Source organism: Artemia sp. Qi Xiang Cuo, chromosome 10, assembly GCF_049724085.1.
Source record: "Artemia sp. Qi Xiang Cuo chromosome 10, ASM4972408v1, whole genome shotgun sequence".
Taxonomy (NCBI): Eukaryota; Metazoa; Arthropoda; class Branchiopoda; order Anostraca; family Artemiidae; genus Artemia; species Artemia sp. Qi Xiang Cuo.
The window spans coordinates 74,164,822-74,187,201 of NC_142803.1; the positions used below are offsets into that span (position 1 = coordinate 74,164,822).

At 35.2% G+C, this 22,380-nt stretch overlaps 1 protein-coding gene across 1 annotated transcript in view; it reads left to right on the forward strand.

Annotated features, from left to right (window-relative positions):
* The window catches only part of LOC148948151 (uncharacterized), a 430,626-nt gene extending 421,458 nt beyond the window's left edge, over positions 1-9,168 (forward strand). Inside the window, exon 4 of the mRNA XM_089096119.1 lies at positions 9,104-9,168. The gene's annotated coding sequence lies outside the window, so the exon portion shown is untranslated. The remainder of the gene's footprint in view (positions 1-9,103) is intronic.
* The last annotated feature ends 13,212 nt before the right edge of the window (positions 9,169-22,380 follow it).

Genomic DNA, 22,380 nt, shown 5'->3' on the forward strand with positions numbered 1-22,380 from the left:
ATCTGGGACCATTGCTTTTCCTGAGGCCAAAATAATTTCAATGATTTAAGGACCATGAAAATTGGAACTTGGAATGTCACAATTTCAAAAAATTACAATTGTATTGACATTTTGACTGATAAATTGATATGATTTGAACTAGCCCTAATTGTAATTTAAGATAGTCATATCCCAGAGGTGGAAAGCTTGAAATTAGGAGATACAAAATGTGTTGACTCAGGCAGGAAAGATTGGGTCCATAGACATGGAGTAGGGCTCTTGGTGACTAAGAAAGCCGCCAAATCTTGTTTTAGGATGGAAAAGTATTAATAATAGGGGCCTAAGTGCTCATTGTATGACTAGAATCAACAATGCATCATTTATTTCAGTATATGTCCTTGTAAAACCAATTATTTGAGATGTTAGAGACGCAGAGGAATTTTAGTTACAGTTACAAGAGCAAATAGACTGGATCCAAGGTAGAAATATGATGTTTTTACTAAGAGATTTTGATGCCCAGGTTGGTAGAAATAGGGATAAATGGTATCATAGCCTTGGTATGTTTGGTGTAGGAAAAGAACACAGTAATGGATACAGCCTTTTGCAATTTTATAGCAACAATAAGAACGTTATCTAGTTGGTTACACGGTGTTTGGTCGTAAAACATCTCATAACTTAACGTGGTGTACACGTGATGGTAAGACAGCAAGCCTTATTGATTATGCTATACTAAACTAAAGACGAAAAATAAGCTGTGTAGTCAATTCTAAGCGCAAGTCTTGGTATACCTACACTGTAGACCTGTATATAATAAGTATCTTTCGTGTTTACCCTCTAACTGCAAATAATATCTGACTCCTCTTAAATCTGGTACGTCATCGTAAGGTCAATAAAGCTACTTGGCACATCTCCATATTAATTCTTATAGTTGTTAGCAATTTTAATCTTTTTTTGTCTAGAAAAAACGCTCAAGTCCCTGGTAAGATCTTACACTGGTGCGATGCATGCAGGATGCTTTATCGTAATGATTTTTCTGTAAGTAATAACCTCCAAATGATTACTGGTTGTTTGCAATTCTTACTTTAGGAAAATGGGAAAGTTCCACAAAGATCAGATTTAACGTTGAAGGGTTCTAAGGACTTGTGATTAACAGTTTTGCACTTTATAGCATTTTTTTTAGGTTTGTAGCCTACTGAGTTTTGTGCTACATTTTTTTAGCGTCGTAAATTTTAATTGTATCCCAATTTAATATTACTTTGTTTTTCAGTTTCGTTTTTGAATTTTATTTATTTTCTATAGTCTTTTTCTTATAAATGCAACAATCCTATTATAAAATTAAGTTTTATACAATATTTAGCTTTCGTTCTATCTACTAGGACTAAATGTAATTATTGCGGCCACTTATCTTCTAACAACATATTTCTTTATTCTTGATGTGGCATATCTTTTAACCTCGCACCATATTGCTTTGCTCTTCACTTCCATTTCAATTTGCTTTGCTTCTCATTGTTGGATGTCTTGTTCATGCGTATCTCTTTGTTCCTTGGTTTTATTTTTGATTTGTTATAATTGTTGCCAATGCAAGTATTCGAAATGTATATTTCTTTGTTCTTCAGTTTTACTTATCATTTACTTTAGGCATCTTTTCATACCCTTTACTTCAACTGCTCAGATTGGTCTTATCATATTTGATGGTGTAGGTTGTTGCGTTGTCCTCTAGGTATTATGAAAACTGAATAAAACATCTATTGTAAATTAACTCATTGCACTTGATGTTTTATGCTTAGCTATGTTCTTTTTGTAGGCTAATGTTGTATGTGTCATATATTTAAAAACAATTTGATCACCCCTGAAGGGGGATGGGGATGATGTAGTTTGTTCTCTTGAACAAACTCTAAAACATTATATTCAAAAATTTGCTTGAAAATTTGAAGAAATATGTTCATAAATAATACCTCAATCATATGAATTTTATTTCAAAATTTAATTTCCAAATGAAATTTCTGAAACTCTTTATGTGCCGTTGAAAAATGTGGATAGCAAGTGAGCAATGCTATTTGGCAGTTTTCAAATGTGGTTGAAGGTTTTGTATTAAGAAAAAATTTTTATATTCCAAAATATTTTTTCTAACAGAAGAGCTTTAAAAACACGAGTTGTTCTCTGCCATGCCAAAAGGGTGTAGAAAGACTTTAAATACTTCTTGACTGTTTTCTTATCCTGGTCACAGGTGTGTGGAGATTTTGGTAAATATGAGATTTTGGCCTGTTGAGGTTTTTCAATATAAACTTTATGATATAAAAATTGCTGCCCCTCCCCACTGCCCCTCTGACTGAGACACTGTCATTGCATGTTAGTTATGTTTATTTTGTAAAATAGATTATAGTAAAACTACTATCAAATCGTTATCGTTAATACAACTAAACGGATGCCAGTCAAAATTGTCCTCACTGACAATCAAATTTTACTTTTCATTGTTGTAGTTAATTGATCATTAAGTATCAATTACGCAGTTAGTCAAGCTATCTTATAATAAAAATTGCAAAGGAGTGCCCAACTCCATTCATAAGGTAGCAGCAGTAAACTATATGCAGTGTACTTCTGACTTTGAATACTGCACTCCATTATAAGATCAAAGCATATATTATAAAGTTCTATTGATAATATATTGCATACTATTGTGTGAAGGAGGCTATTTATGGATAGTATGGCTAGTATTGCTTGCCACTGATTCAGCTGACATTAGTAATTTTAATTAAGAAAATTATTGGTATTTCTAACCCCTAACTATACCAAGTTATGTTTGTTATTTTTCTACAAATTTTTCGCAAAAAATAGTGTTTCATCAAAGTAATGCTTTCAAAACAAAAGTTGTTCTGCTAAAGTGTTTACATATCTTCGATTTAAGCTACTGGCGCATTGGGTGCTGTTTGCACACCTGCTCTAGATCTATTCGGAATGTTATTGAAAGACAGAAAGTTCCAGGATGCCATTTTTTCAAAATATTTTTGACAAGCCCTGATATGTGCTGTTTCTTATAATACTTGTTGCTATTTATATTATAACCTTATATATTTTTTTTTCATTTTCAATTTTGACTTGTAATTTTCGTTCTTGCAAGTATTCTAACTGTATGTTGCGTTAATCTTCATGGTCTAGGTTATGAATTTGTCTTATAGATATTATGAAACTCCATTATATGCCCTTGGGAAAAAGACTCAAAATACTTTGTATTTTATACTTATCTATGGCTCTTGTATAATTTTGCCTGCATTAAAAAACACCAAAAATAATATAGGCCGCTATTGAGATAGATATAATGCATTGTTTTTAAATGTGTTCATAAATATGATGTCATTCAATTGAATCTTTTTTTCCAAGCTCTTAACAAAAATTTTTCAAACTCAAAATTTTAGTGCACAGAAGGATAAATTTTTTTTCGAAAAATGTTTCTAAACAATCGGTAACACTGGGATATGCTTTATATTTAGTGACTTGCTAAAAAAAAGGTTAGTACGGTGCCAATAAAAAGGACGAACAGGTAACTTCTGGTGAATTTCTTCTTCAAATTCACGCCATTATAAGGGGTTCCGGGCTCTGTCAATATTTTTGTAATCTGTCTTAGATTACAGCTGCCACTGCAACCATGGTATATAGAAAATTTATTAAATAAGGATTGTTTTGTGGTTTTTTTTTACATAAGTATACTTTATTCAAGTGTAATTAAAGAGTCATTGGCAGCGCGCTAGTGCTGTCTAATTAAATAACGATGTGGCCACAATGGTTTTTTTTCTTCTTAATAAAACATTTCATATAGAACGAGTTAAGGTAGAAACTTCGAAAAGGGTTCAGTTAATTGGAAATTCGAGTGAATAGTTCCCTTTGCAATTGCCAACGTTAATTGAAGGGCCGCTAGCCCCTCTTCTTCACCTATCAGCCCCCCAAACACAACTAATCAAAATTTTGAGATAATCTTTTCGTTAAGCGAAGTTGATTTCTACATAGAAAATATGTTTATCAGGAGGACACTCCCCCACAACCCTCGGGGCAAGGGTAAGTTATGCCCTGAGGGCCTATAAAAACAATGTTGGCAAAATGTACTATGTATTATTTTTTTTCTGTTGAAGCCGGGCACTTCATACGGAAGGGGTCGTCGTAGAAACTTCAAAAAGGGCTCATTCGATCGGAAATTGAGAGATTGAGTTCCTTTTTTAATAGTCGAAAGTGATTGAAGGGCAACTAGCCCCCCCCACGCCCACCAGTCCCCCAAACACATCCACGCAAAATTTATAGATAGCCATTTTGTTCAGCGTAGTTGATTTCCAGATAGAAAATATGTTTTTGAGGAGGACACTCTCCCACAAACCTCAGGGCAAGGGCTTTCAGTTATGCCCGGGGCATATAAGGTTTTTATAGAAGGCGTTGTCGTAGAAACTTCAAAACAAACTCATTAGATTGGAAATTCGAAGGGCTAGTGCCCTTTTTCATAGTCGATAGTGATTGGAGGGCAACTAGCCCCCCCCCCATCAGGCACCCAAACCTACCCAATCAACTATTTTCTAGAAACATTTGGTTCAGCATAGTTGAACCATAGTTGTACATATAAAAAATATCTTTTCTAGGAGGACACTCCCCCAGAACCCCAAGGTCATGGTTTTAAGTTATTGTCTTTGGGCAGATAAGGATTGTATAGAAGGTGTTGTCGTAAAAACTTCGAAAAGAGCTCATTTGATTGGAAATTGGAGTGGCTAGTGCCATTTTTAAGAGTCGAAAGTGATTGGAGGGTCACTAGCCCCCCTCCCCACCCCCCTCCGTACGCCCAACACAATCCAAAAAAAATTTTTGATAATCCTTTTGTTAAGCATTGTTGTTTAACAAATGGAAAATATGTTTTTGAGGAGGACACTCCCCCACAACCCTCGGGGCAAGGGTTTTAAGTTATGCCCTGAGGGCATATAAGAATGATATTGGCACAATTTACTATGTATTTTTTTTTCTTTAGAGAAGGGCACTTCATATGGATGGGGTCGTCGTAGAAACTTCAAAAGTGGCTCATTTGATTGGAATTTGAGAGTTCTAGTGTCCATTGTAATATTCGAAAGTGATTGGAGGGCAACTAGCCCCCCCCCCCCCACGCCCATCTTTCCCCTAAACACATCCAATCAAAATTTTGAGATAGCCATCTTGTTCAGCGTAGTTGGTTTCCAGATAGAAAATATGTTTTTGAGAAGGACACTGCCCCATAATCTTCAGGGCAAGGGTTTTAAGTTATGCCTTTGCGGCATATAAGGTTTTTATAGAAGGTGTTGTCGTAGAAACTTCAAAACAGACTCATTTGATTGGAAATTCGAAGGGCTAATACCCTTTTTAATAGTCGAAAGTGATTGGAGGGCACCTTGCACCCCCCCCCCGCCCATCATTTCCCCAAACACATCCAATAAAAATTTTGAGATAGCCATTTTGTTCAGCGTAGTTGATTTCCAGATTGAAAATATGTTTTTGAGGAGGACACTCCCTCACAGCCCTCAGGGCAAGGCTTGTAAGTTACGCCCTGGGGGCATATAAGTTTTTTAAAGAAGGTGTTTCTGTATAAACTTCTAAAAAAGCTCATTCGCCTTGAAATTCAAAGGGCTAGCACCCCGTGTAATATTCAACCTTTATTGGAGGTCAACTAGCCCCCCCCCCCCCTCCCTCCCCAAATTCCCCCAAACACTTCCCATAAAAATTTTGAGATTGTCATTTTGTTCAGCGTGGTTGATTTCCTGATATATATTTTTGAGGAGTACACTGCCCCACAGCCCTCAGGGCAAGGATTATAAGTTATCCCCTGGGGGCATATAAGGTTTTTATTGAAATCTTTGTTGTAGAAACTTGAAAAAGGGCTGATTCAATTTGAAACTCAAAGGGAGAGTACCCTTTTTAATAGTCGAAAGTGATAGGGGGCAACTAACCCCCCTCTCACGCCCACCTTTTCCCCAAACACATCCAATAAAAATTATGAGATAGCCATTTTGTTCAGCGTAGTTGATTTCCAGATAGAAAATATATAGTTTTGAGGAGGACACTCCCCCACAACCCTCAGGGCAAGGATTATAAGTTATGCCCTGGAGGCATATAAGGTTTTTATTGAAATCTTTGTTGTAGAAACTTGGAAAAGGGCTCATTCGATTTGAAATTATAAGGGATAGTACCAGTTTTAATAGTCGAAATTGATTTATGGGCAGCTAACCCCCCTCTCATGCCCACCTTTTCCCCAAACACAGCCAATCAAAATTTTTAGATAGCAATATTGATCAACATATTTTGAAGTTTAAGAAATTAGGTATTTGAGGATGAAAACCCCTCCCCCCAAAGCCCTAAGGGCAAGGTTCGTAAGTTATGCCCTGGGGTATATAAAGTTTTTATTGAAAGCGTTGTCGTAGAAACTTCAAAAGGGCTCATTAAATTGGAAATTGAAAGGGTTAGTGCCATTTTTAAAAGTTGAAAGTGATTGGATAGCTACAAACGCTCCTCTCACGCCCATCATTTCCAAAACACACCCAATCAAAATTTTTCAGGCCAAACTACAAAGTCTTTAAAAAAAATAAAAGATTTAAAGTATTATTTTCTTTTTCCCTGGAAAGACTATGTCAATATAAAATGAACAGAAATTAATATAAAAAACTTTCCACAAAATAAGTTTTTCAACGAAAAGTAAATAACTCCATTAATCAAAAAATTAGCAAAGATAAAACCGGATAATCTACCAAGCGTGAAGCTATCTCAAATCAGCAGCGTAAAATAAATGAAACCCAAAACGCTCAGATATTACAAAAATTAACCTAGTCAAACACAAAACGAGCAGAAAGTAACATAAGTTGGGCGCAAAACCCATATACCTTCCATAGGCCAGAACAAAATTTGCGCTTTACTGAAAAAATACAAATGAATGTGCATTGTCAGTTTAATATACATATACTGATATTTAGTAATCAAAATGTTTATATTTTTTGATTTATTAAAATTATAAAAGTAAAAACATTATATTTTTTCAGTAAAGAGGAAATTTTTTGTTTTTGAATTAGTTTTTGAATTTTCTCACCCTTTTTCACAGCTGAAGGAGTCGATCCTGTGCTTTCAACTGTATTAAGATAACATATGCTTTGCAGTGGTTAAAAGTCATTATTAGTCATCAATCATTATATCTTTTGTATTTTAGGACTCCTGACTAAAATCTGTGTCATATCCGAGTTCTGATGATAGTATAATACTTCTCATAATTTCCATTAATTTCGTTCTCCAAGATCTTTCATGGAATTGCCACAACTTCCAAAAACGGCTGATCTCATCACAGCTTGTGAGTATTCTTTAATTAAGAAGGGTAAATCTATACCTTTAAATTTTCTATTATAGAATTTAAAAAAAGCTACTTTACTTTAGAAAATAATAGTCCCTTTTTTTAATCTTTTTCATTAAGTGGTCCTAAGAAAAAAAAATGTAACTGCGTATGTTTTTGGATCTAACGATTAAGAGCTGAGAGTTTATAAAAGTGGCTTCTTTGTGCCACTAAATTTATTTGAATTCACATTATTAGCCTTTATTTTTAATTTTAGTGAGTCAAGTAATCACTAAAATTATCAAGTTATAAGATATATCATATGGTAATATCAAGTTATAAGACGTGTAAGAGAGGAACAAAGCTTGTAGAATTCAGCTGTTAAATTTTGGGAGAATATATTTTGTATTTTATTGTTTTGGAAGTAATGCAGAAACCCCCGCTATTGATAGTTTGTGATTCTTAAGCTGTAAAATCTTAATTTTTTTATTTTTTATATTTTATTAATTTTTTTATTGAGTACGTTATCCTAAAATTTCACTTATATAGCTGTTGGTTTTATGTTATGTATTTTTTTTTAAGAATTTCAATTTTTTGTTTGTTCTTTTTTTATGTATTTGTTGTGTGCTGCAGGTTTTTCTTCTGCTTTATAAGGATCAGATTTAAAAATAATTTGAGAAAAAAAATGAATAGCCTATAAATTTAATTTTATGTATTTATATAATGTATGTATATTTACTTTTTTACAAGTAACTAAAAAGAAAAAGGTAGAAAATGAGGTTAGCAGCTGGTTTTGTATTAAATCAGGAGTTAAGCAGGGTTGTCTTCTATCCCCATTTATATGGATTATTTTGATGGACTTTGTTTTAAGGAGCACAGGAAAGGCAATGGGAAACCACGGAATCAAATGGGGAAGAAAAAGTCTCCTGGACTTGGATTATGCTGATGATCTAAGCATCCTAGATGAAAGTGTGAGCAAAATGAATGAAGTTTTAGAGGTTTTGCCGGTTCAGGGTGCTAGAATAGGTTTGAAAATTAATGTTAGGAAGACTAAGTCACTAAGGCTTGGAATAAGTGAAGATGAAAAGGTAACGTTGGAGAATGAAAAGATTGATCAGGTGGGCAGCTTCACTTACCTTGGTAGTATTATTAGTAATGATGGCGGGAGCAGTGAAGATGTTAAAAATAGAATAGCCAAGGCTCAGGGTGTTTTTTCACAGTTAAAAAAAAGTCTGGAAGAATAGGAAGATAAGTCGGCAAACCAAGATTAGAATCTTAGAAGCTACAGTGATGACAGTGGTCAAATATGGCTCTGAAGCATGGACGCTCCGAAAAGCAGATCAAGATTTGCTAGATGTTTTCCAGAGAAATTGCTTAAGGATTGTTCTGGGTACCCGGCTGACTGACCGTATTTCAAACAATAGGCTATACGAAAAATGTGGTTCAATACCGCTTTCTAGGTCTATAATGAAAGAAAGGTTGAGGTGGTTAGGGCATGTTGTGCGGATGAAGGATGACAGATTGCCGAAGATTGTTCTTTTCAGCCAACCATCTATGGCTAAACGGAAAGCAGGTCGTCCCCGTCTGGGGTGGGAGGACGTCATAAAGAAAGATTCAAAGGAAATGGGAACTTCGTGGGGGGGTGTAAAAAGGGAGGGTTTGAATAGATTGGGGTGGAGGAGGAGCGTGCGTAGCTGTGTAGCTGAGCACCAAGCCTCAGGCGGCTTGGTGATGCGATGAGTTGTTAGTAGTAGTTAGTAGTAGTAGTAGCATTTGTTTAGTAAGCTTTGTTGAATTTAAAATTTGTTTTAGAATTTGAAGACGCTTTACCATGTGACCTTGAGAAGCCCTTTTATGTTTCAAACCATCTTTTATCAGTAAAAGGGGAAGATGTTGACTTGCTGAATTTACCTGGCATGTCAGGAACGTGTAAATTTGAATATGACACCCAGGAATTGCAACCCAAATGTTCTAACGATGAAGGTATATCTGAAACTTTGTATCTTTGTTGATTGAAATGTATGGGATATCATTTTATTGGATGAAAACAGAATAAAAAGACTTTATCCTAAGATGGAACATTTTGTATATATTTTTACAATGTGTAGTTTTTTGCTAAACCACTTTTGTCTTCTTTAATGAATTGAATTGTTAATAAAGTATTTTCCAGTATGTTGCATCTTTTAATTTTCAGGCTACCAAACCTACCAAAGGCTACCAAAGGCTAAAAATTCAGGCTACCAAAGGCTACCAAACCTCTTTTGTAGCCTTTAATAAGCATTTTTAAACTTTCACAAAATATCTTTACAGGTTTTATTATTTTAAAGGAGCTTAGTAATTAGCCTTAAAAATACAATTCTATATGAATTTTATAGCCCATATATATAGTGGATATCTCTCTTCGAGTTATGAGATAAAAAAATGAATTGGTATATTATTTTGATTCCTGGGTCAATTTGACAGAAGCAGAAAATCGGCTATTATTATTTGAACTGCCTACCAGAAACTTTTAGTTTAGAATATTGTTTTACTGAAAACACAAGATTCAAACAAAAATACTAAATTCATTTTGTGCAGATGAAGTCAAAATTTTTTTTTGTCTATTTTAGAACGAGGCGTTTTAAATATTTAGCTAGAAGAACATAGCCAGTCTCATTAGATGAAAGAAAAATAAAGAAATTCACGTTTTTCTCAGGGGGACTAATACTTTTACTGCAAAGTCTACAATGATGAAAAAAGAAATTAAAACAAATGATCAGGGCTTAGTGAAATTAGATACCAAACAAACTTCTTGTCGCGTATAAATACACGATGATGAACTATTAAAAGTCTTGCTTTCAATAACCCTTTATCAGTCACCTGTGTCCATTTATCAGTCACAGCCAAAATATTATTTTATTGAACAATTCGCCTATAGCCGATGAAAAGTGAATTAAAACAACGTATTTATTTTTACAGTTCAATAGAAATTTTGAACCTGAAATATGTGCTTTGTCTCTATAAAAAAAAAGTAAAGGACATCAAATAAATATGCTCGCAATTTACTTCAGCTTGACTCTTTTTTAAAAAGAAAATTTTTTCAAACGATTCAAAAGTACCCAAATGCAAATGGTGGTGCCACTATGTGCGAACATAATATCCTGAATTTGTTCTTTTATTTTTCATTGTCTATTTAAATTATTTTTCCATTTTTGAATTGTTATTTGTAAGAGCTGAGGAAAACGTGACTTCTCTCTGTTTTTTTTTTTTTTTTTTTTTTTTTTTTTTTTTAATCCAAAGCTTTGTGGCTACCCAAAAAATTCTAACTTCAAAATAAGATGTTCATTCTTTTAGCTCTCTCTCTTTTCTTACAATAATTCCTGATATTTGTTGTAATATTTCTTCTCGTTCCATTATGATATGATTTACACCAAGGTATACTTTTTGATCTTTTAAGGTTTCATTTTCGCTCTTTTGTTGCATGAGAATAACTAATTTTAAAATCTTATATAAGTATCACAATAAGGGAGAGAAGAGGGATTGAAAATAGAATTAGCTGTCCTATTCAAATCTATTGAAAGATATAGCTTATTGTTTTTTAACTTATATAATAATTTTATAATAAATTTTATAAGCTTGTAAAATAACCAATTTTAAAAGCTAATATCTCGATGAGAAAGAGAAGAGGGATCGAAAATAAAGTCATTTGTTGTTACAATTACAATAAAATTATTTAGGATACAATTATTTGTAACCTATTTAAAGATTTACTGTTTTTTTCTCTTTTTTTTAACTCTGTAGACTTTCAAAACATTTTGAAAGATATGTATTTGTTTTTTGTTTTTTTAAATATATACTGTTTTTTTCTGTTTTTTAACTATTTAGACTTTCAAAACATCTTGAAAGATATTTATTGGTTTTGGTTTTAAGAGTTTTGATTTTCCGTGTTATTTGGTTAACTCTGTAGACTTTTAAAACTTTTAGGTAACTTTTCACGTCATTTGTGTGGACTTCACCTACAGGGAAATACGTCACTATATTTTTTAAAGAATTAATCCACAAGCAGTTTCTCCATTTCTTCTACTCCGTAATCAGAAGGAAACGGGTTAGAACAATAGAAAACAGGTTTGAAAAGTTGCCTCCAAAGTGAAAAGTGAGAAAAATTGAAAAGATATCAAACAATTCATAAAATGAAAAAGAAATAAGTGTGAGGTAAGTGACAAGACCTTTTCTCAAATGGGCGATTTGAATCGACACCAAATTGTACATACGGGTGAGAAGCCGTTTAAGTGTGATGTTTATGACCAAACATTTTCTCATTAAGCATGTTTGAACACCCATCAAAGAATGCATACGGGTGAAAAACCGTTTAAGTGTGATGTTTGTGATAAAACATTTTCTCGAGCACCAAATTTGAACACCCATAAAAGAGTGCATACGGGTGAGAAACCGTTCAGGTGTGATGTTTGTAACCAAACGTTTTCTCATTTAGCATGTTTGAACACCCATCAAAGAATGCATACGGGTGAGAAACCGTTCAAGTGTGATATTTGTGATAAAACCTTTCCTCGAGCATCAAATTTGAACACCCATAAAAGAGTGCACACGGGTGAGAAGCCATTTAAGTGTGATGTTCGTGACCAAGCCTTTTCTCAAGCAGCAAATTTGAAAACCCATGAAAGAGTGCATACGGGTGAAAAACCATTTAGGTGTGATGTTTGTGATAAAACCTTTTCTCGAGCATCAAATTTGAACACCCATCAAAGAATGCATACGGGTGAGAAACCGTTTAAGTGTGACGTTTGTGATAAAACCTTTTCTCGAGCACCAATTTTGAACACCCATGAAAGAGTGCATACGGGTGAAAAACCATATAGGTGTGATGTTTTTGACCAAACTTTTTTTCATTTAGGATGTTTGAACACACATCAAAGAATGGATACTGGTGAGAAACCGTTTAAGTGTTAAGTTTGTGATAAAACCTTTTCTCAATCATCAAATTTGAACACACATAACAGTGTGAATACGTGTGAGAGGCCGTGTATGTGCAACTTGTTTTAAGACGCTTTGTATTATCTACCCACTTTAGGCACCCATAAAAGAATGGATACAAGTGAGAAGCCATTCAGCTGTGATGTCTGTGACCAAACATTTTCTCAATCATCAAACTTTAACACCCATAAAGGAACGCATACGGGTGAGAAACTATATAAATGTGATGTATGTGACCAAACCTTTTCTGGAGCAGGAAATTTTACCAAGCACCAAAGAAGGCATATGAGGGCTTCTACTCACCAAAGTGAGTAGACAGATACATGTTATTTATGCGAGAAGTGTTTTTCGCAAGTTTGCAGTTTGAATACATATCAAAGACTGTGTACAGGTGAGAAACCTTTCATATGTGATGTGTGTGTAAAAACTTTTGTGATTTTTAGCAATTTTACTGGCATTAAACAGTGCTTGCAGGAGTTTTAGAAGATTGTTGTATCCTCAGTGATTTGTGGTTATTATTCTCACAATCAATTAGTACATCAAATTATTTTTATTTAATTTTTTTATGTGTCCTATTAATTTTTTTAATTTTTTTTTATTTTTTTTTATGTTTCCTTAGCAAATTTAGTTTCTTTAGTAATACTAATGTGCTTGAGTGTTACTAATGTTATTTATGAAAGAAATGCTTGCCATGGCTGGACTATTTGAACGCGCTCAAAGAGTGTACATAGGCGAGATGCAATTTAAACGTGATTTGCGTAAAAGGGTATTTTCATTTAATTCGGCTCTGCCTTAGCGTTTAACATCCTATTCTAGAAAAAGCCTCTCAGTTTATAGACTACAACAAAACCTTTGGAACAAAAGTGATTTTTATTAAAAAAATAAAACCTGATGAAGAATTAAAGCTGTTCCACTTTGGCTAATTCTCACATTTGAATTAGCACTTCGGACATTTATATAGTTTTCCGTGTTTTTTTTTTTTTTCGTTAAGCTTGTATTTTATCCAATGACCAATGTGGATAAAATACAATTTTCCGAAAAAAATCCTCTTAAATTGATAATCTTGAAAGAAACAGATGTTTACATTGTCCAACACCGAAATGCATAATAATTAGGATTTTTAAGCAACCAAAAACTTGTGCAAGAAAGCAAGATATAATTAGTTGTCAATTTTTCCATTTAGTTCCACAGAAAAAAATAATGAAAATAATCAAGGCTAAATAAATGGGAAGTATGGATCAATTGACGATAACAAATTTGTGGTTCATGGTTCTCTATGTGGTTCATTTTACTCCGGTGTTGATTAAAAGAAGAAAAAAAGAACCCTTAGATAAATTTCAGCCGCAGGTGGACCACTTTGTTTATAGTATTGTGCCATACAACACTTCATCTACCATGCAAAATTTCACTTTCTGAATTAGTTTAACATTTTCAGAATTCATTGCTTGCCTAAATAGATCACAAGGCTTATTTGAGAGAGAGGGTGCCTGAAAATTATTAAAATTACTTTAACCCACAGCTTTTGACCAATATAACTGAAATTTCGAAAAATTGAAAGACTTTTTGGTTTTTCCTGTTATTTGTGCCATGATTTATATGTTCTGAACTTCTGCCGACACATTCATTGTGTATAAAGGTTCTTATGCACTGGAAAAAGTATTAAATGAACAAGTCCCCTCCTCGCAAAAAAATGGAAATGATAAGTCTCTTGTTGTTTGTTTGGTGAACAGTCTAAGAGGGGGTCTGATTGAAACTTAGTACTGTTAGTTTCTTTGCTAGCCATACCCTAAGGCAGTGGTTCTCAAACTTTTTTAGACACCAGTACTAAGTAAACTACAGCTAAAATATTAAATCTTAAAGCCTTAACTTAGCAAGAACTACCTCGAATTGCTCCGACATGTTGTTCTTTTGTGTCATTAATCAAAAAACCTTTTTGCACAAAGTAAGTTTTTCAAAAAAAAGTAAAGAACTCCATTAAACCAAAAATGAGGAAAAATAGAATCAAATAATTTACCAAGCATACAACTACCTTAAATTAGTATCAATAAATAAATGAAACTCAAACAAACAGAAATTAAAATCAGTCAGTTTAATATGCATATGCTGATATTAGTTCCTTAAAACCTTAATTAATTTTTGATTTCTTAAAGCTAAATAAGTTAAAACATTTAAAAGAATTTTTGTAAAAGAATTTTTGGTTTAATGGTGTTCTTTACTTTTTTTAAACTTATTTTTTACAAAAAGTTTTTTGGTTAATTTCTGTTTGTTTTATAAGGTCATAGTCTTTTTCAGGGAGAACGACTGAGTCTATTTTGAAGTTAAACAGTCACCCCTTCCATAAAATGTTAAAAGGGCAATAGCCCTTTCAATTTCCAATTAAACCAATCTTTTTTGAAATTTTTACGACAACGCTTTCGAAAAAAAAATCATATGCCCCCAGGGCATAACTTACAACCTTAGCCCTGACGGCTGTGGGGGGTTGTTATCCTCAAACACAGAATGTCCAGAGCTTTCACCTTCCTTCCACAACCTGTTAATCTTGAAATCTTCATCGGTTATGTTTTAAGAATTGGTGGCTGTGCGAAGGGCGCTTTTTCCCCTAAAATGACTTTCAACTATTAAAACGAGGACTAGCCCTCTTAATTTCTAATTATATTTCTGTGACCGTGCTATATATATAAACCTTAAATGCCCCCAGGGTAAAACTTACAACCGTTGCCCGGGGGGGTCATCTTCAAAGAAAGAGGGTCTTAAACGGTAAACGGAATTTAACAACTTACCTATCGAAAAATTTGTATTGGATGGGTTTGGAAAATGGTGGGTTTGAGAGGGGGGTCATTTGCTCTTAAGTCACTTACAAGAGCTAATACCGGCACTAGCGCTTTCAATTTCCAATCAAATGAGCTCTTTTTGAAGTTTCTACAACATTGCTTTCTATAAAACCCTTATTTGCCCCCAGGGCATAACTTACAACCCTGACCCTAAGGGCTGTGGAGGGATTGTTATTCTCAAAGACATAATTTCCAGAACTATCAACTAGGTTGAAAAAATTGCTATCTAAAAATTTTGATTGTATGTGTTTGAGGCAATAGTGAGTGTGAGAGGGGTTTAGTTGCCCTCCAATCATTTTTTACTATTAAAAAGGGCACCAGCCATTTCAATTTCCAATCGAAAGAGCCCTTTTTCAAGCTACTATGACAGTTATAACTATAAAACCTTTACATGTCCCCTGGGAATAACTTACAACCCTTGCCCTGAACGCTATGGGGAGGGGGGTATTATCCTTAAAGACCTAATTTCTAAAACTAAACTACATTGAACAAAATTGCTATCTAAAAATTTTGATAGGATATATTTGAGGAAAGGTGGGAGTGAAAAGGGGGTTAGTTGCCCTCAAATCAATTTCGACTATTGAAAAGGGCACTAGCCATTTCAATATTCAATTGAATGAACCCTTTTTGAATTTTTTGCAACAACGCTTTCCATGTAAACCTTTTATGCTCCCTGGGCATAAATAACAACGCTTGCCCTGAGGGGTCCAAGGGGGTTATCATCCTCAATTACCTAGTTTGCAGAATTTTCAACTATGTTGAACAACATAGATATATCAAAATTGAATGGATATGTTTAGGGAAATCATGGGCGTGAGAGGGGGGTTAGTTACCCTTTAATCACTTTCAACTATTGAAAAGGGCACTAGCTGTTTCAATACTCAATCGAATGAGCCCTTTTTGAAGTTTTTACCACATTGCTTTCTATAAAAATATTATATGTCTCCAGGGCATAACTGACAACCTTTGCCCTGAGGGCTGTGGGGGCTGTCATTCTCAAAGACATAATTTTCAAATCTTTCAGCTCAAAATTTTGATTGTATGTGTACGGGTAAATGGTGGGTGTGACAGGGGGTTAGTTACCCTCCAATTATTTTCAACAATTAAAAAGGAAACTAGCCATTAAGAATCTTATATGCCCCCAGGGCATAACTTGCATCCCTTGCACTGAGTTTTGGGGGGGGGGGATCCAAAACTTTCAACTGCGTTGAACAAAATGGCATTCTCGAAAATTTTTTGATTGGAGGTGATTGAGGAAAAGGTAGAAGTGCAAGGGGGGTTAATTGCCATACAATCTCTTTTGACTATTGAAAAGGGCAATTGTCTTTTCGATTTACAATCGAATAAGCCTTTTTTCAAGTTGTCAAGAGAAAGATTTCAATAACAACCTTAAATGCCCCCAGCGCATACCTTACAACCAATGACCATAGGACTGTGGGGCGAGTGTCTTACTCAAAGATAGAATTTCTGGATTTTTTATCTTCTCTGTAAGAAAATGTAATCGCACAAATTTGATAGGATGTGTTTGGGTAAATGGTTGGTATGGAAGGGGTGCTAGCTGCCTTTCAATTGCTTTTGGATGTTAAAAAGGGCCGCAGCCCTTTCAATATCTAATGGATTGAGCCCTTTTAATGTTTTTGCGACAACGATTTTTAAAAAAAAAACTTATATACCCCCAGGGCATAACTTACAACCCTTGCCCTGAGTGCTGTCGAGGGGGGGGAGGGGAGATAAACATTAAAGACTTAATTTTCAAAAATTTTAAGTACTTTGAACAAAATGACTATCTAAAAATTTTGATTGGATGTGTTTGAGGAAAAGGTTGGAGTGAAAGAGGGGTTAGTTGCCCTCCAATCACTTTTAAGTCCAATCGACTATTAAAAGGGCAGTAGCCGTTTGAATTTCCAATCGAATGAACCCTTTTTCAAGTTTCTATGAAAGAGCTTTCAATAAAAATCTTATGTGACCCCAGGGTATTAGTTACAACCTTTGCCATGAAAGATGTGGGCGGAACATCATCCTCAAAGATATAATTTTCGAACCTTACAAGAATATTGAACAAAAAGGCTAACTCAAAATTTTTATTAGATGTGCTTGGATAAATTGTGGGCATGGAAGAGGTGTTAGTTGCCTTCCCATCTCTTTCGGCTAGTAGAAAGGGTATTAGCCATATTAACTTCCAATCAAATAAGCCCTTTTTAAAGTTTCTACATTGTTGCTTTCTATAAGCCTTGGACATAACTTACAACCCTTATCCTGAGGGCTGTGGAGGGACGGTTATTCTCAAAGACATAATTTCCAGAACTATCAACTACGTTGAAAAAATGGTTCTCAGAATTTTGATTGTATGTGTTTGTGGAAATAGTGAGCGTGAGAGGGGGTTAGTTGCCCTCCAATCCTTTTTGACTCTTAAAAAGCGCACTAGCAATTTCCAATCGAATGAACCCTTTTTCAAGTTTTTACGACAATGATTTCTATAAAAATCTTATATGTCCCCAGGGAATAACTTACAACCCTTGCCCTGAGTGCTATGGGGGGATCATCCTTAAAGACCTAATTTCCAAAACTCAACTACATTGAACAAAATGGCTATCTAAAAATTTTGATTGGATATGTTTGAGGAAAGGTGGGAGTGAAAAGGGGGTTAGTTGCTCTCAAATCACTTTCGACTATTGAAAAGGGCACTAGCCATTTCAATATCCAATAGAATGAGCCCTTTTTTGAATTTTCTGCAACAACGCTTTCCATGAAAACCTTTTATGCCCCAGGGGTTAACTGATAACCCTTGCCCTGAGGGCCCCAAGGGGGTTATCGTCCTCAATGACCTAATTTCCAGAATTTTCAACTACGTTGAACAAAATGGATATATCAACTTTGAAAGGCTTTGCTTAAGGAAATCATTGGCATGAGAGGGGGGTTGGTTACCCTTTAATCAATTTCAACCATTGAAAATGGCTTTAGCCATTTCCATACTCAATTGACTGAGCATTTTTTGAAGTTTTTATAACATTGCGTTCTATAAAAAATATTATATACCCTCAGGGCATAACTGACAACCTTTGCCCTGAGGGCTGTGGGGGCTGTCCTTCTCAAAGACATAATTTCCAGAACTTATAACTCTAAAAATTTTTATTGTATGTGTTTGAGTAAATGGTGGGCGTGACAGGGGGTTAGTTGCCCTCCAATTATTTTCAACAATTAAAAAGGACACTAGCCATTATGAATCTTATATGCCACCAGGGCATAAATTACAACCCTTTCCCTGAGGGATGTGGGGGGGGAGTTTCATCCTGAAGATATAATTTCCTGACCTTTCAACTATATTGAACAAAAAGGATAACTCACAATTTTTATTGGATGTGCTTGGATAAATTGTGGTAATGGAAGGGGTGTTAGTTGCCTTCCAATCACTTTCGACTATTAGAAAGGGCATAAGCCATACCACTTTCCAATCAAATGAGCCCTTTTTGAAGTTTCTACAATGTTGCTTTCTATATGCCTTGGGCATAACTTACAACCCTTACCCTGAGGGCTGTGGAGGGACTGTTATTCTCAAAGACATAATTTTCAGAACTATCAACTACGTTGAAAAAACGACTATCTCATAATTTTGATTGTGTTTGGGGAAATAGTGAGCGTGAGAGGGGGCTAGTTGCCCTCCAATCCTTTTTGACTATTAAAAAGGGCCCCAGCCATTTCAATTTTCAATCGTTTGAGCCCTTTTTCAAGTTTCTTTGACAATGATTTCTATAAAAACCTTATATGTCCCCAGGGAATAACTTACAACCCTTGCCCTGAGTGCTATGGGGGGATCATCCTTAAAGACCTAATTTCCAAAACTCAACTACATTGAACAAAATGGCTATCTAAAAATTTTGATTGGATATGTTTGTGGAAAGGTGGGAGTGAAAAGGGTGTTAGTTGCCCTCAAATCAGTTTCGACTATTGAAAATGGCACTAGCCATTTCAATATCTAATTGAATGAGCCCTTTTTGAATTTTCTGTAACAACGCTTTCAATGTAAACCTTATATGCCCTCTGGGGTTAAATTACAACCCTGGCCTTGGGGGCCCCCAGGGGGTTATCGTCTTCAATGACCTAATTTCTAGAATTTTCAACTACGTTGAGCAAATTAGATATCTCAAAATTGTAAGGATGAGTTTAGGGAAATGATGGGCGTGAGAGGGTGGTTAGTTACCCTTTAATCACTTTCAAATATTAAAAAGGCCACTAGCCCTTTCAATTCCCAATCAAGTGAGCCCTTTTTGAAGTTTCTACAACATTGATTTATATAAAAACCTTATATGCCTTGGGAATAAATTACAACCCTTACCCTGAGGGCTGTGGAGGGACTGTTATTGTCAAAGACATAATTTTCAGAACTATCAACTACGTTGAAAAAACGACTATCTCATAATTTTGATTGTGTTTGGGGAAATAGCGTGAGAGGGGGTTAGTTGCCCTCCAATCATTTTTGACTATTAAAAAGGGCACCAGCCATTTCAATTTCCAATCGAATGAGCCCTTTTTCAAGCTTCTATGACAATGAAATCTATAAAAACCTTATATGTCCCCAGGGAATAACTTGCAACCCTTGCCCTGAGCGCTATGGGGGGACTATACTTAAAGACCTAATTTCCAAAACTCAACTACATTGAACAAAATGGCTATCTAAAAATTTTTATTGGATATGTTTGAGGAAAGGTGGGAGTTAAAAAGGGTGTTAGTTGCCCTCAAATCACTTTCGACTATTGAAAAGGGCACTAGCCATTTCAATATCTAATTGAATGAGCCCTTTTTGAATTTTCTGAAACAACGCTTTCCATGTAAGCCTTTTATGCCCTCAGGGCATAAATAACAACCCTTGCCCTGAGTGCTAGGGCCCAAAGGGGGTTATCATCCTCAATGACCTAATTTCCAAAATTTTCAAATAAGTTGAACAACTTAGATATATCACAATTGTATGGATGTGTTTAGGGAAATCATTAGCATGAGAGTGGGGGTGGTTACAATTTAATCAATATCGACTAGTGAGTATAAAATTAACACTTTCAATTTTCAATCGAGTGAGTATCTGGGATAGTTTCTACAACAGGCCGGTCGATAAAAATATTTTATGCCTTAAGGTTGTAACCGTCATTATTTGCTTCAACGATTGTGGGGAGATTCTTCCTCAAAGACATAATTTTCAGATCTTTTAACTCTAAAAATTTTTACTGTATGTGTTTGAGTAAATGGTGGGCGTGAAAGGGGTTAGTTGCCCTCCAACTATTTTCAACAATTAAAAAGGACACTAACCATTAAGAATCTTATATGCCCCCCAGGGCATAACTTGCAACCCTTGCACTGAGTGCTGTGGGGGGGGGGGTAAATCCTTAAAGACCTAATTTTCAAAACTTGCAACTACGTTGAACAAAAAGGCATTCTAAAAATTTTGATTGGATGTGTTTTGAGGAAAAGGTAGGAGTGCGAGTGGGGTTAGTTGCCCTCCAATCACTTTTGACTATTAAAAAGGGCATTTGCCGTTTCAATTTCCAATCAAATGAGCCTTATTTCAAGTTTTCACTACAAAGCTTTGAGCAAAATGGCTATCTAAAAAATTTGATTGGATGCGTTTGAGGAAAAGGTGGGAGTAAAAGAGGGGTTAGTTGCCCTCCAATCACTTTCGACTATTAAAAAGAGCTCTAGCCGTTTAAGTTTCCAATCGAATGAGCCCTTTTTCAAGTTTCGACGATAGAGCTTTAAATAAAAACCTTACATGCCCCCAGGACATAACTTACAACCTTTGCCCTGAGTGCTGTGGGGGGAGTATCATCCTCAAAGATATAATTTCCGGACCTTTCAATTATATTGAACAAAAAGGCTATCTCACAATTTTGATTGGATGTGTTTGGATAAATGGTGGGCGTGGAAGGTGTGTTACTTGCCTTCCAATCACTTTCGACTATTAAAAAAGTCACTAGCCGTTTGAATTTCCAATCAAATGAGCCCTTTTTGAAGTTTCTACAACGTCGCTTTCTATAAAAACCGTATATATATATATATATATATATATATATATATATATATATATATATATATATATATGCCCAGGGCATAACTTACAACCCTTACCCTGAGGGCTGTGGAGGGATTGTTATTCTCAAAGACATAATTTCCAGAACTATCAACTACGTTGAAAAAATGGCTATCTCAAAATTTTGATTGTATGTGTTTGGGGAAATAGTGAGCGTAAGAGGGGGTTAGTTGCCCTCCAATCATTTTTGACTATTAAAAAGGGCACCATTCATTTCAATTTCCAGTCGAATGAGCCCTTTTTCAAGTTTCTACGACAATGATTTCTATAAAAACCTTATATGTCCCCAGGGAATAACTTACAACCCTTGCCCTGAGTGCTATGGGGGGGGGGGGTATCATCCTTAAAGACCTAATTTCCAAAACATACTACATTGAACAAAATGGCTATCTAAAAATTTTGACTGGATATGTTTGAGAAAAGGTGGGAGTGAAAGGGGGTTTGTTGCCCTCAAATCACTTTTGACTATTGAAAAGGGCACTAGCCATTTCAATATCCAATTGAATGAGCCCTTTTTAAATTTTCTGCAACAACGCTTTCCATGAAAAACGTTTTATGCCCCCTGGGCATAAATGACAGCCCTTGCCCTTGGGGCTCCAAGGGGGATTATCATCCTTAATGACCTAATTTCCAGAATTTTCAACTACGTTGAACAAAATGGATATCTCAAAATTGAATGTATGTGTTTGGGGAAACGATGGGCGTGAGAGGGGGATTAGTTACCTTTTTATCACTTTCGACTATTAAAAAGGGCACTAGCCCTTTCAATTGAATGAGCCCTTTTTGAAGTTTCTACCACATTGCTTTCTATAAAATATTATATGCCCCCAGGGTATAACTGACAACCGTTGCCCTGACGGTTGTGGGGGCTGTCATCCTCAACGACATAATTTCCAGAACTTTCAACTACGTTAAAAAAAAGGCCATCTCAAAATTTTGATTGTATGTGTTTGGGGAAATGGTGGGCATGACCGGGGGTTTGTTGCCCTCCAATTATTTTCAACTAATAAAAAGGACACTAGCCATTAAGAATCTTATATGTCCCTAGGGCATATCTTGCAACCCGTGCAATGAGTGCTGTGGGGGGAGGGGTGTTATTCTTAAAGACCTCATTTCCAAAACTTTCAACTACGCTCATCAAAATGACATTCTCAAATTTTTGATTGGATGTGTTTGAGGAAAAGGTTGGAGTGTGGGGGGGTTAGTTGCTC